This window comes from Magnolia sinica, chromosome 6 (assembly GCF_029962835.1).
Source record: "Magnolia sinica isolate HGM2019 chromosome 6, MsV1, whole genome shotgun sequence".
Lineage (NCBI taxonomy): Eukaryota > Viridiplantae > Streptophyta > Magnoliopsida > Magnoliales > Magnoliaceae > Magnolia > Magnolia sinica.
In genome coordinates, this window is record NC_080578.1 from 77387908 (window position 1) to 77403099 (window position 15192).

At 36.8% G+C, this 15192-nt stretch overlaps 1 non-coding gene and 1 pseudogene across 1 annotated transcript; both read left to right on the top strand.

Moving 5' to 3' along the window:
- Positions 1–959: 959 nt before the first annotated feature.
- LOC131250076 (pentatricopeptide repeat-containing protein At3g63370, chloroplastic-like) lies at positions 960–3695 on the top strand (annotated as a pseudogene).
- A 9392-nt stretch (positions 3696–13087) lies between these two features.
- LOC131250424 (small nucleolar RNA R71) lies at positions 13088–13193 on the top strand. The gene has a single exon (XR_009173350.1). It is a non-coding gene; the product is annotated as a small nucleolar RNA R71 (small nucleolar RNA).
- The last annotated feature ends 1999 nt before the right edge of the window (positions 13194–15192 follow it).

A 15192-nucleotide genomic window follows, 5' to 3' on the forward strand; every position in this document is an offset into this window, starting at 1 on the left:
GAAGGAAATACGTACCTCATCCCGATCTTCACCACCGCCAAATTACAGTGAGGAAGACGAGCACCATAGCCCGATATTTGTATACATACCTGGTTGGAAAAACCTTCACACCACCATCTTCCTCTTTCTTCATGATGGCCTGCTCGCCTCCATCCCGTCGTTCCGTACGATGGGATGGAAGAAATTTCAATGGGATCGGCTCAAAGACGCAGTGGGATGGCAGCAAATCCCATTGGGATATCTTACATCCCTCGCCCATAGACTGAAATGGTGAGGTGAATCCCATGGGACAACCGACTTCCGCAGGTTATAGACCTACCCAAACAAACCCATGGGATGGACGGGTGGGATATCACAATCCCATCCCTCCTAATTCCATGGGATCGGACCGGCTAACTAGGCACTTACCATACTGAGTAAACTCTGTGGGCCCACTGTGGTTTATGCATTCTATCAACTCCGTCCATCCATTTCATCAGATAATTTTAGATCTTGATCCAAAAAAATAAACCATATACAAAGCACACAACAGGAAACAGTGTGAATTGAACATCTACCATTGAAAAATTCTTAGGGACAGAAGTTTTGGATCAAGTTGATATTTGTGCTTTCACTTCATCCATTTCTCTGTGATTCTACGAAGAGGTACATCATTGTGAGCCCTAAGAAGGTTTCAATAGCGAAAATCATTATTCCCATTGTTTTATGTGGTGTGGTCCACTTGAGATTTGGATATAATTCAATTTAGGAATCAACCCCTAAAATGAGCTTTAAAAACAGATGGACGGCGTGGATAAACTACATATATTCATAGTGAGCCCGACTGAGTTTACTCAGTATGATAAAAGCGTACTGAGTTACTCAGTTCTGAATCCGATTTCATCCACTCTTATGCGTTCACTCTCTTTAAGTGCAGAGATTCTCTCGGTGCTCACCCTTTTCATCTTTCACGTCGTAAGGCAACGATGATGGCCCAAGCAGCCCATCGCTACCATCATCACATCCGTTCACTCTCACCATCAACCATAATCAACCCCACCATCCAAACCCCACCTCTTCAAATCACCAAATTCCCTCCAAATCCCACAAACCAAATTCCCTCTCTCCAACAAACATGCAAGCATTCAACCCTCAAGCAAGCCTTCCTCTCCTTCAACACAACCCTTCATCAAAATCCTCTTCAACTCCCTTTTAAAGTAGAGGAAGAAGCTTACTCCTCTGTCCTTGAGCTTTGTGCTGCACAAAAGGCATTAGCCCAGGTTCAGCAAATCCATGCCCATATCCTCAAATCCAATCCCACCCTCGATCGCGTCTTCTTGTGCATGAAGCTCGTCTTCATGTATGGCAAATGTGGGTCCCTCTCTCATGGCCACCAACTGTTTGATGAAATGCCCCACAGAACTGTGTTTGCATGGAATGCACTAATTGGTGCATATGCTTCATATGGGGGAGCTTCTGAAGCGATTGAATTGTATCATGTGATGCGGGAGTCGGGAATTCCCTTCGATGCTTGCACTTTGACTTCAGTACTGAAAGCCTGTGGCGGGGCGAAAGATCTTGGTTGTGGGACTGAGATTCACGGCCTAGCAATAAAATGCGGGTTTGTTTCATTTGTTTTGGTGGTCAACTCTCTGGTGATCATGTATGCAAAGTGCGATGACTTTGATCAGGCAAGGATGCTATTTGACATGATCCCTGAGAGGTGGGACGTCGTGTCATGGAATTCTATCATATCTGCGCACTCATAGAATGGGCAGTTTTTGGATGCCTTGAGGCTGTTTAGAGAAATGCAGGGTGTTGGGATTGCCATGAACTCATATACCGCTGTGGGTGTTCTTCATGTTTGCACGGAACTGGCATTTTAAAAATCTGGTATGGAGATCCATGCCACCCTTTTGAAATCTGGACGTGAACTTAGTGTTTTTGAATCCAATGCGTTGATTGTTATGTATGGAAGTTGTGGTCGAATGCATGATGCTTCTCGCGTGTTTCATGCACTGGATGAGAAAGACAGCATTTCATGGAATTCGATGCTTTCAGGTTACGTTCAAAATGGATTTTGTGATGAAGCTCTTGGATTTTTCTATGAAATGCAGGGAGTGTATCAAAAACCTGATCGGGTCTCAGTCATAAGCATTGCTTCCGCATTGGGTCGGTTAGGGAACCTGTTGAAGGGAATGGAGTTACACACTTATGCAATAAAATGTGGGTTTGATTCGGATTTGCAGGTCGGAAACACACTCGTGGACATGTATGCTAAATGTTGCTATGTAAACTATGCGAATTGTGTTTTTCGTAAAATGCCCAGCAAAGATTTCATATCTTGGACTACAATTATAGCTGGTTATGCACAGAATCATTGTTATTTGGAGGTGTTGGATTTGTTTAGAGAAGTGGAGATGGAGGGGATGAAAGTGGACCCCATGATGATTGGTAGCATACTACTTGCTTGTAGCGGTTTGAAGTGCATTTCTTACACAAAGCAAATTCACAGTTATATTATTAGGAATGGGTTGTTTGATCTTGTTCTAGAGATGAGGCCCTTGATTTGTTCCGTGATATGATAGAGGTCAGTGTTGAACCTGATATGGTGGCCCTAGTGAGTGTACTCTCAGCTGCTGCCAGATTATTTGTTCTGAGGAAAGGAAGAGAAATTCATGGATTCCTTGTTAGAAAGGGATTTTTCAGGATGGATCTATGGGCAGTTCTCTTGTGGATATGTATGCAAGGTGTGGAACTGTAGATGATTCTTATAAATTTTTTGATACGATTAGATGTAATGATTTGGTTTTATGGACTAGTATGATCAGTGGCTTTGGGATGCATGGTTGTGGCAAGGAAGCCATCGATTTGTATAGACGAATGCAGAAAACCAATTTGATACCTGATCATGTTACCTTCTTGGCTCTTCTCTATGCTTGCAGTCATTTAGGATTGATCGATGAAGGGAAAAGATATTTAGAGGTCATGAGAAGAGCCATGGCCAGAGCACTATGCTTGTGTGGTCGATCTTCTTGGTCGTCCTGATCGTTTAGATGAAGCATATGAGTTTGTAAAGGGGATGACGATTGAACCAATAGCTGCAGTATGGTGTGCCCTCCTTGGGGCTTGTCGGGTGCACTCCAATAATGAACTAGGACAAGGTGCAGCACATAAGCTTCTCGAATTAGAACCTGAAAATCCTGGAAATTATGTGCTTGTATCAAATATTTTTGCTGCCGCACACAGATGGAAAGATGTCGAAGAGTTGAGGATGAGAATGAAGTCAAAGGGATTGAAGAAGAGTCCTGCATGTAGTTGGATTGAGGTGGGAAATAAGGTGCACTCATTCATTGCACGGGACAGATCTCACTCATGGACGGTGGCAATTTATTCAGAATTGAGTCGGATAACAGATATATTAGAAAAGGAAGGTGGCTATGTTGCTGAGACTAAGCATGTTTTGCATGACGTAGGAGGAGGAAAAGCGAAAGATGTTGTATGGGCATAGTGAGAGACTTGCTATCACATTTGGTTTGATTGCCACCATTAAAGGAACTCCCATTCGTATCACCAAGAATCTCTGTGTGTGCAGTGATTGCCATCGATTTACCAAGCTCGTATCAAAATTGTTCGAACGTGAAATTGTGGTGAGGGATATCAGCAGATTCCATCATTTTTAGGGTGGGTTCTGTTCTTGAGGAGATTTCTGGTGAATTATGAGGAGACAATGTTTTCTTAAGGCTGAACATTCAATCCAACTCAATTGCAACCATCCAATTCAACAAAGAGCAAGGGACCAAAGTGGAGCAGGCTAGCCCCACGCCAGAGGAACTAGCACCACCGAAATTGCGATTACCATCTCTTTGAGTCCAACTTGAAAAGCACAGAACAAACGTGGTTTTAAGGTTTTGATTGTCGTCGTGAATTGAAATGCCAAACAGTGCCCACCTCCGCCTGCCAGCCCACTCGCCGGATTCTGATGAATTGCATATTAGTTAAATAGAGCATTCAAACACGCCTTAAAAAGTTTGAAATTACAGTTCTGCCACCAACATGGGCGTGCAGTATTTGAGCATCACGGGCCAAAAGGGAAAATGCTATATTATTTAAGCTGCTTTTGGATCGAAATGGTTTGGCTGAACCTAGTTGAATTGGATTGTGGGTGGTCAAATTAGAAAACTATTGTTCCTTTGGAAGAACAGATGAGGACTTTTCTAAGCACTTTGCTATGAGGCCAGCGATATGGATGAAATGTATCCCCGTTCGTGGTAGGAATCAAGCCAAGCGCTACCATGGAAGTCTCTACAGAATGAATCCCCAGCAGTTAGTCATCGCTCTATAAAGGAGTGGGCGAATAAGCATCCTGCAAAGGCATTCAGGCAGGGGAGGTGGCACTAACCACACTCCTGGCTAGGCGTACTCTCATTGATCCACCAACTTCAGTTAATGACGTATTCGACTGAGTTTTAAGCCGTCAACCCGGCCTCATTGGATAGGAAGAAGGCTATTGTCGCACCAGCTAAGTCATAAATGTAATGGAGCTAATTGACACTCCGACATGGTATGACACTTGATGTGCAGGCTCTCAGTGGCATACTTAAATTAAATAGACAAAATTGCCAAGTCATAGTCCCAAAATGAGGTTGGTTGAGCAATTCTGACTCTTGTTTGTTGAAATAGGACCCTTTGCATATATTTCATTTTTAACTTTCCAATTACTCTACACCAACCTTATACTCACATAATCAAATAAGTGTAATTTTTATCCATGATGCATTTTAACTAGGACCCGTAATTTAGATAAATTTGAGTTAGTTGTATGCCACATTTGCAATTTCTAAGTATTTGTAATTACCTGTGTATCACCCATCACATTCTACCAGAGTATCAAAGTTCTCTTGCACTAGGGCAATGGCATGTGCAACACTTGGGGAAAGGGAGAGAAAACTCAGCTAGAGAGAGATTTTTTTTTTAAATTTTTTTTTTTAAACTAAGGTTTTATAATGTAAGACAGGTAGGGTAGGACCAAAACCTTAGATCAGACACATACTGCATTGATTCTAGCTGCTCAACTAACTAGCCAGGGGGAGAGAGAGAGAGAGAGAGAGAGAGAGAGAGAGAGAGAGAGAGTCATGAGAAAGAATGATGAGAAAGAGAAGTTATTTGATACTCAGCTGCTTTTGATGGTTGATAGGCATATACATAGATATGGTACATGTTGCATATATTAACTCGTATCAAACAGACCAGTTTATGCAACACTCTTACTAAGTTAGCCTTCAAAAGTCAGGTTCTTTGGACAATCGTAATCATGATTTATGGACACTTGTTTGTTGAGTAAGAACATAAAATGATGGTAGAATAATCAAATAAGTATAAGTGTCACGCCCTAAACTCAGGAACTAGGCTCATAAAATTTTCAGCTGTCGAATCTAGTGCCGACAACCTCCGTAGTACCTTATTCTCGGCTCCCAACTCCCAAATGTCAGGTTCTGATCCTTGGATCCTATAAGGAGGATTTTTAGTGTGATTTTTTTTTTATTTTTTTATTTTTAAGGAGCATAACCACAAGTGTACCCAAATCACAAAAACATCATCACCACGTATCCACTAATACAATTTTTTAGAACAATGTTGGAAAGGGAAATACAAGATGTAATCAAAACTAAAAAAGAACGGACTCATGCTCTGGGCTCAATGTCGTTGATACGCCCTAGTGATTGCCTCCAAGTGTAAAGGTTCGTAAGTAATCCTGTGAATACAGGGTCGATCCCACGGGAAGATGAATTGCGAGAATAAGAAAATCAAATGCAAAACAAACTAAGTAATAAAAACTAAACTAATGATTTGATTTTGAGAGTTTTGAATGGATGTAATTCAACTAAATTAAAACAACACTCAAGCTTCAAAGTTCCACACATAGGTTAATGTTCCAAAATCATGATGACCTGGATAACACAACTAGGATCCGAGCACTATGGTCAGCCTAATCAAAAAATAAAACAATTTAAACATTTTAAATAAATAATATAAAAGATTAGAAAATCATGGATTTGCACCATTGATATATATTCTCAAGCACCAGTGATTTGAAGAATTCATATCTATAACATAATGAATATCAAAGAAATGTAACAAATTGAGAACATTTCCTAGTTAGAAAATCTAATTGATTCAAGGTAAGCCTATCCATCAATGTAGATCTCATATGATAGAAATATATGGATCTCACATAAGGATAAAAAACTAAATCTAAACAACTAATAATATGCATTCATCATTCTTCTTATCATTAAAACAATCAATCATCATAACTATGAAAACATTAAATTAATGTGCTTCCCTTTTAGCTTAGGCTAGAGGTAATTTAGAAAAACATAATTAAATTACAAAATAAAAAAACAACAAGAAAGAAATAAATGCAAATAGAAAATATCTAAAAGAAAAAAATAATTTATAAAACTTTAATAAAATTGAAAACTCTTTAATAACCCTAAACTTGTTTTTGAATGCTTTGAATGATGCCTAGGAATGCCCTAGGAAGCCCTATTTATAAGTGGGGAACTCCAACTTTCGCACCAAGTTGGAAAACTCTAAAAATCACCTCAAATTTACTCAGTTTGTTAAAATAAACTTCACTCTACATAGTTTCCTAAAATACACTTCAGAGTTTTAGAATACGTTTTTTCTGGATGATTTCAAGATTCATTTTCTTCACTTCAAATCTTTGATTCTCTTCATTCCTCACTTGGTTTTCTTGAATCTTTGGCATGTGAATTCTTTAATCTTGGTCTCCTAAGATCCATCCCTTGCCTTAGTGATTCTTGAGCCTCAAATCCATGCTTTTAGCACCCTTTTCAATCCAAGCTCTTAAATTCACCTTGCAACACAAACATGAGTAAAATAGAATATTAAGTTGATTCATGTTCATAAAATCAAGACATAAATGGGAAAAATTATGCAATATTTGAGTCTCGACATACCCCCTAATCAGCATTCAACTAGTCCTGAGCAAAATAAGTGAAGAAAAATAAAAATAAGAATAAAAACTAATTTTAGAAACAATATAAAAATAAAAATAAAAATTCTAACTACACTACTTTCGCAGGTAATCTCGATTGCATTTAGCATATGCAACAAGCCTTTAAACCCCTGGGTTACCCCTAGTGGATGAGTTATAGTCTCGTGAGGGTTTCCAGAAATGTTACCCATAAACATTGAAAATATGAAAAATAGTTCAACACTCAGAAATTTATACAATTATGCCTCCATTCATCATATGAATTCCAAAACAAAACAATACTTACCCTAAGTTTAAAGTTAGTTAGAATCTCAATTTTCTAATCCATTACATTATTGAGTTCAGAGATATAATCAAAATTTAAAATAGTTATGATCTAATATACTTAGGTGCTCGGTGATACTAGTCTAACTTTGAGAAATATGCATGTTCCCTATCATAACTCCTTTCAATCATTCCAAGAATATGAAATCTCTAGTTACCTCATTTTCTTCATGTCATTTATTCTTTTATCATCATATCTTCATTATTATAGACTACCCTTCGATGAAGATTCCCACTGGGTTTTCTTCATAACCTAAGATATCGTACTTGTAATGGTAACAATAATGGATACTTAGGTTTCCTTGCTTCGGATTACTGACACGATTGTTATGGTCATTGCATTCATGCTCTATAATAAAAAAAAAATTTCATCACTTTTTTTTTCTTCAATATTATTTTTTTAAGCATATATTAATGGTACTAGTTCATTCAACCTTGTTTGAATCAAAATTTGTTATGCTAGTTCACATATCATATTCCTCACTTAACTAGGGTGTATTGTGAATTCTGTACATCAAATTACAACTCACTTTAAACTAATGATTAGATAATCGAACTCAAGTGTATAATTTCAGTTATCAGAATTCTGATTACTATCAACCTAGACTAAATATTAACTTTGCCTTTGGGATTCGCATAATACCATATTCACATTCTTCTATATAAACATATTATTTTGAAAATGTTGAAAAAAATTTCGCAGAAATCTTAAATCTAAAAAATAAACTAAAACCTTTAAAAAAATAAAAATTAAACTGAAACCTATAAAAAAAAAACTTACATGGATTACTATCCACCAACCCCCCCACCCAACTTAAAATCTACATTGTCCCCAATGTAATGTAGAGAACAATAAAAAAAAGTCGATAGTACCTACCATGAAGAAATCACCTACTAGGTGACACTAAAAAATTTAAATATGATGCAAATTCCACATATATGCTCTATCAAACTAGGAGCATCAATCTAAATATTCTGACTTATGAAGAGGGACAAATTCCTCTCCCAAATGAAAGTTTTCCACATAAGGCTTTAATCTCTAACCATTAACCTTGTACACATTGTCATTACGTGGATTCTCAATTTCAATAGCCCCATGAGTATATACATTCTTCACAATGAAGGGGCATGTCCATCTTGATCTTAATTTTTTCGAAAAGAACTAGAGACGGGAATTGTACAATTGGACCTTTTACTGAGGTTCAAAATGTTTTTGTCATGGAAAACTTGCTCCTTTCTTTGTAAATTTTAAAATTTTCATAGGAGTCTCTCCTCAGCTCTTCTAATTCATTCAACTCTAATTTCATTTATCCACTTGCTTGGTTCATATCAAAGTTTATTTATTTTTTATTATCCAGTATACTCTATGTTCCAATTCTACAGGCAAGTGGCAAGCCTTCGCATACACCAATCTGTATGGGACATTCCAATTGGGGTCTTATAAGCAGTTCTACAAGCCCATAAAACATCAGATAGTCTGAGGGACCAATCCTTCCTATCTAGCCTTATAGTTTTTTCCAAAATGTGTTTGATTTTTCGATTAAAAATTTCAGCTTACCCACTCCTTTGTGAGTGGTATGGGGTGTTCACTTTATGCTTGATGTCATATTTCTTCATCAAAGCCTTAAATGTCTTATTACACAAGTGAGACCCACCATCACTAATGATGGCCTTTGGAGTTCCAAATCTAGAAAAAATATTTTCCTTGAGGAATCGTATGACCACTTTGTCGTCATTGGTCCTACTTAAAATTACCACAATCCACTTTGAAACATAGTCCACACTAATCAATATATAAAGAAATCTAAAAGAAGATGGAAATGGGCTAATAAAATCAATAACCTAACAATAAAAAATCTCTATAGGTAAAATTGGGTATAAAGGTATCATGTTGTGCCGAGACACTCTTCCCAACCTTTGATATCTATCATAAGCAATACAAAAAGTATGAGTGTCTTTAAACATGGTGGGCTAGTAAAAACCACACTGCATTTGTAGTGGTTTTAAGCAAAAAAATGGCCACCACATGCTTCCATGTGGCAAAAGGAAATAATACTCTAAACTTCATCATCTGGGACACAACATCTAAAAATCTGATCAGTCCTATATTTATATAAATATGGGTCATCCCAGAAGAAGTTCCTAACCTCGATTTCAAAATGCTTTCTATCTTGTGACTTCCAATGATATGACATTTTTCCCATCCCAAGATAGTTCACTATATTCGCATAACAAGGCAATTTGAAGATCGCAAATAGTTGTTCATCAGGAAAAGTGTCTTGGATATGCATCTCCTCGGTGGAATTATCTAACACCAATTTGGAAAGGTGATCGGCTACTATGTTTTCTACTCCTTTCTTATATTTTATCTCTAAGTCAAATTCTTGGAGTTGGAGGATCCATCTCAAAAGTCTCGACTTTGCATCCTTCTTAGATAGTAAATATTTTAGAACCGAGTGGTTCATGAAAATAACCACTTTAGATCCCAGCAAGTATGACCTAAACTTATCCAAAGCAAAAACTACTGCAAGTAACTCCTTTTCAGTTGTTGAGTAGTTCACTTGAGCCGAGTTTAGAGTTCTACTCGCATAGTGAATAACGTATAACCATTTATCTTTCCTTTGGCCCAAAGCAGACCCTATGGCATAATCACTTGCATTGCACATAAGTTCAAAAAGAAGTGTCCAATCTGCTGGACTCATGATAGGTGTAGTGGTAAGGGATGATTTAATTTTGTTAAGAATACTTACACACTCATTTATCCACTTAAACGGAACATCCTTTTGAATAAGATTAGTCAAGGGTCTAGTAATGACACTAAAGTCCTTGATGAATCTTCTGTAAAAACTAGCATGCCCTAAAAATGATCTAATATCTCTAACAGTTTGGAGTATAAGAAGATGAACTATAATGTCCACTTTTGAGCGATCTACCTTGATTCCATTTTTGGAGATAACATGGCCCCAAACAATTCCTTTTTGAACCATGAAATGACATTTCTACCAATTTAAGACAATGTGCTTCTCTTCATACCTAGACAAGAAAAGAAATAAATTGTTGAGGCATTCCTCAAAACTACTCCCAAATACAGAGAAGTCGTCCATGAAAACCTCAAGAAACTTCCTAACCATATTTGAAAAAATACTTAACATGCATCATTGGAAAGTTGTTGGGGGCATTACACAATCCAAATGGCATCCATTTGAAAGCAAACGTACCAAATGGACAACTGAACGAAGTTCTCTTGGTCTTCCAGAGCTATCTCTATTTGGTTATATCCGGAATATCCATCAAGAAAACTATAGAAGGAGTGACCTGCTACCCTCTCTAAAACTTAATCAATGAATGGTAGAGAAAAATGGTCCTTCTTTGTGACCTGGTTCAATTTTCTATAGTTAATGTAAACACGCCAACTTATGGTGACACGTATTGGTATGAGTTCATTATTAGAATTCTACACGATAGTTATTTCAGATCTCTTTAGGACTACTTGAGTTGGACTTACCCAAACACTATCGGATATTAGGTAGATGATTCCCACATCCAACGATTTGATCACCTCATTTTTTATAACTTCCATTATGTTTGTATTGAGACGCCTTTGATGTTGTCTAATTCGTTTGGCGTCCTCATCGAGGTGGATCCGATGGGTGCATATAGAATGACTTATACCCTTAATTTTAGAAATGGTCTAGCCCAAGGCTCCTTTGTGGTCCATTAGAATATTCAACAATTTAATCTCTTGATCCTTATCTAAAAATGAAGAGATCACCATAGGATAAGTTTTATTTTCACCCTAGTATACATACTTAAGCTTATTTGGTAGTCGTTTTAGATCAAGCTTTTAAATATTGATTGGTAATGGTAGAGGTCGCGAGTCCTCGATAGATAGGATTTGAGTGTGCAATCTCCATTGGTACATACCAATGTCCTGAATGGTAGTGCTCTCATTATTATCACAAATTTTAGCAAGCACTTTTTCTAAATCAGAATTTTTCCAGTCCCCAAAGACTTGAAGTAATTCTTTAGTCAGACTAGGTTCCAATTCCTCTTCTTCTATCAACTAGTCCATGAAATTTGGCTCATGGATCTCATTATTGTCAATGGGCTATTTACATGGATTGAAAATATTTAGCTCTAGAGTCATATTACCAAAAGACAAGTTCATCATTCTATTCCTGTAATTTATGATTACATCTGAAGTTGCTAGGAATTGGCGGCCTAAAATGATTGGAACTTGAGCACTAACATTTACACATGGTTCAATGTCTAGTATAATAAAATCCATAGGAAGTAGAATTTCTTCACATAGACTAACACGTTCTCTAAAATTCTCCTTGGTACCTTAATAGAGCAGTCAACGAGTTGGAGTGTAATCATGGTTGGTTTAAGCTCGCCTAACCCCATTTGTTGGTAAACCGAATAAGGTAATAAGTTAACCTTGCACCCAAATCTAGCAAAGCATGCTCAATTTGAAAATTTCCAATAATACAAGGATTAGTGGGACTTCCCGGGGCTTTATATTTTGTACGACCCTCTATTGAATGATAGTGCTCACTTTCTAAGTAAGGAAGGCCTTTTTATGCATATTTAATTTTCTCTTTACAGTACATAAGTCCTTGAGATATTTAGCATATGATGAAATTTGTCTAATGGCATAAAGCAGAGGAATATTGACAGTAACCTTTTGGAGCATATCCAACACCTCTTGATATTTCATGGGGACAGTTGGGTTCCAAAGCCTAGATGAGAGTGGAACTGGAGGTTTATATGACTTAGTTTCTTTGTCCTTTTATTGTTGTGGCTCTTGAACCAATAGCCGGTTCATTATTCTCTTGAGATGGTGGCTCATCCTCTGGTATTTCTACCGGTTGCATTATCTTGTTATCGACCTATTTTCCACTTTTTAAGGTAATAATGGCCTTAGCTTATTCATGATGTAGCTTACTTGGATTTGAGTCTCCAATAAAATGTGTATTTCTAGGGTTTAGCATAAGTTGATAAGGAATGGTGCCTTTTTTCCTAGCAATTAGTTGAGTCTCAATCCTAGCCACGACCGTCTTTAATTCCTGATTTGATTAGATTAGATACTGATTCATTTCAGCTTAAGAGTTCATGAATGCGATCAATACATCCTTCATAGATGATCGCTTTGATAGTAAATATGGTGCATTGTTAGGTGCTCCAAAGAAGATGTTTTGTGGAGGGCCTTGAGGTGCATTGGGCGCATTAATTTGTGGTCCATTGCTCTAATTAAGATTAAGATGGTTACTCCAATTTGGATTGTACTTGTCTCCCATTAGTTGCATAACTGACCTTTGGTAGTTATTTATAGTATTTGCTTGCTCATGCTCATGCGTGATATGTTGTATAAATAGGATTATTGGACAATCCTTTGTGTCATGGTCCGCACCACCACAAATGATACAAAAATTACCTAAGGAAGTGTTTTATTTAACCATATCAACCTTTCTAATTTCCAAGGCTTCGACCTTTCTAGCCAATGTAGTGAATTTTGCATTAAGGTCGTTTTCCTCTCTTAGAACATACATCCCCTCTTTTTCTTTAGGAATGGGTCTAGTTTGGTTTAGTTTAGTAGAGACATCCTGTGTCTACGTATTCTCTGCTAACATGTCTAGGAAATCCCAAGCTTCATTATGATCTTTGTCAAGAAAGGTTCCACCACACATCATCTCTATGAATTGACGGGTATCCATGGTGAGCCCCTTTTGGAATGCATCAATCACATGCTGTGGTTCATAACCATGATGTGGACAAGTAAGTAGAAAGTCTTTGAAGCACTCCCAGGCTTGGAAAACAGTTTATTCCCCTTTTGGGAGAACGACATGATTTCCTTTTTAAGTGTATTTGTTTTGTGCTTGGGAAAGAATTTTTTCAAAAACTCTCTACTTAAGGCTTGCCATGTAGTGATGGTATTAGGTCTTAAAGAGTTGAGCCATGCTTTGGCTTGATCCTTTAGAGAAAATGAGAATAACATAAGCTTAAGTACATCCCTATTTCCATCGTTTACTTGTAATGTTGCAATTACTTCCTCAAAGTCCTTAAGGTACAAGTAGGGGCTTTTAGAATCCAAGACATGAAATTTAAGAATCAATTAAATCACACCTGGTTTAAAATCAATGTTCCCTGTGTGAGCAGGGAATACTATGCAAGATGGTAAAGTTAATCTCTTAGGGTGTAGACGTTCACGTAAAGTCCGTGGTTGGTTTAACACATTCTTATGAACTTCATTCTCACCCTTGAGAGGAGGATTACGTTGATTTTCTCTGTTTTGATTTATAGTTGGATTTGATAGATTTGGATTTGGATTATCAACTGGGTCTGCCATGGAATCCAAGTGATATTGAGTGCCTCTTCTAAGTGAATGATCAAGGCCTGAAACTAGTCCGCTTTCGGAGGAGAGTCGATTGTTTTGATCCCTACTCAAATGGGACATAAACCATCCACGCTACACAACAAATGCCACTAATCAAATATCAAGTATAATACTTAAAATAAAAATAAAAATTTAACCAACAACTCAGGTGGCAGGGCTAACCATGAGGATTCAATCCACAAAGCAAAATAAACCAATAACCTAGGCGGCAGAGCCGACCATAAGGGTTTAATCCACAAAGTAAAATAAATCAACAACCCAGGCGGCAGAGATGACCAGGAGGATTCAATCCACAAAGTAAAAATAAAAATTAAATCAACAAAGTAAAACTAATGTAGAAATTAAACTATGTTAATCTGGAAATAGATTTAGCGGATGATCTTTATGATCAAACAACAACTGTAGGACAACCATAACACTTGGCTGATAAAATTCCAAGCAGAACAACCTTATGTCATAGTTAGTGCTACCTTATGTCATAGTTAGTGCTAGAAAGACCCAACTGAATTTACTTTCAAAGAAAAACAGAAAATTTACAGAAACTTTAGAGGGTTTAGAAGAGAACTTACCTTAGAAAAGAACTTACCTTAACTATCTTGCACGGATCTAATCTATCTCAATCTCTCCCCAGCAACAATGCCAAAAACTTGATTGCTTGCCTCCAAGTGCAGAGATTCTTAAGTAATATCCCATGAATACAGGGTTGATCCTACAGGGAGATGAATTGCGAGAAGGAGAAAATCAGATGCAAAATAAACTAAGTAATAAAAACTAAACTTATAATTTGATTTTAAGAGTTTTGAATGGATATAATTTTATTGAATTAAAATAACACTCAGGCTTCAAAGTTCCACACATAGGTTAATGTTTCAAAATCATGATGACTTGGATAACACAACTAGGATCCGAGCACTATGGTTAGCCTAATCAGGAAATAAAATAATTTAAAATTTTAAATAAATGTATAAAAGATTAGAAAATCATGGATTTGCACCATTGATATATATTCTCAAGCACCAGTGATTTTAAGAATTCATATCTATAAGATAATGAATATCAAAGAAATCTAACAGGTTGAGAACCTCTCTTATCTAGGAAATCTAATTGATTCAAGGTAAGCCTATCCATCAATGTGGATCACATATGATAGAAACATATGGATCTCATATGAGGATAAAAAACTAAACTAAAACAACTGATAACATGCATTCACCATTCTTCCCATCATTTAAATAATCAATCATCATAACTATGAAAACATTAAACTAATGTGCTTCACTTCTAGCTTGGGCAAGAGGGAACTTAGAAAAATATAATTAAATTACAAAATAGAAAAACAGCAAGAAAGAAATAAATGCAAATAAAAAAAATCTAAAAGAATTTTTTTATTATAAAACTTTAATAAAATTGAAAACTCTCTAAAAACCCTAAATCTTACTCTTGAATGCTTTGAATGATGCCTATGAAT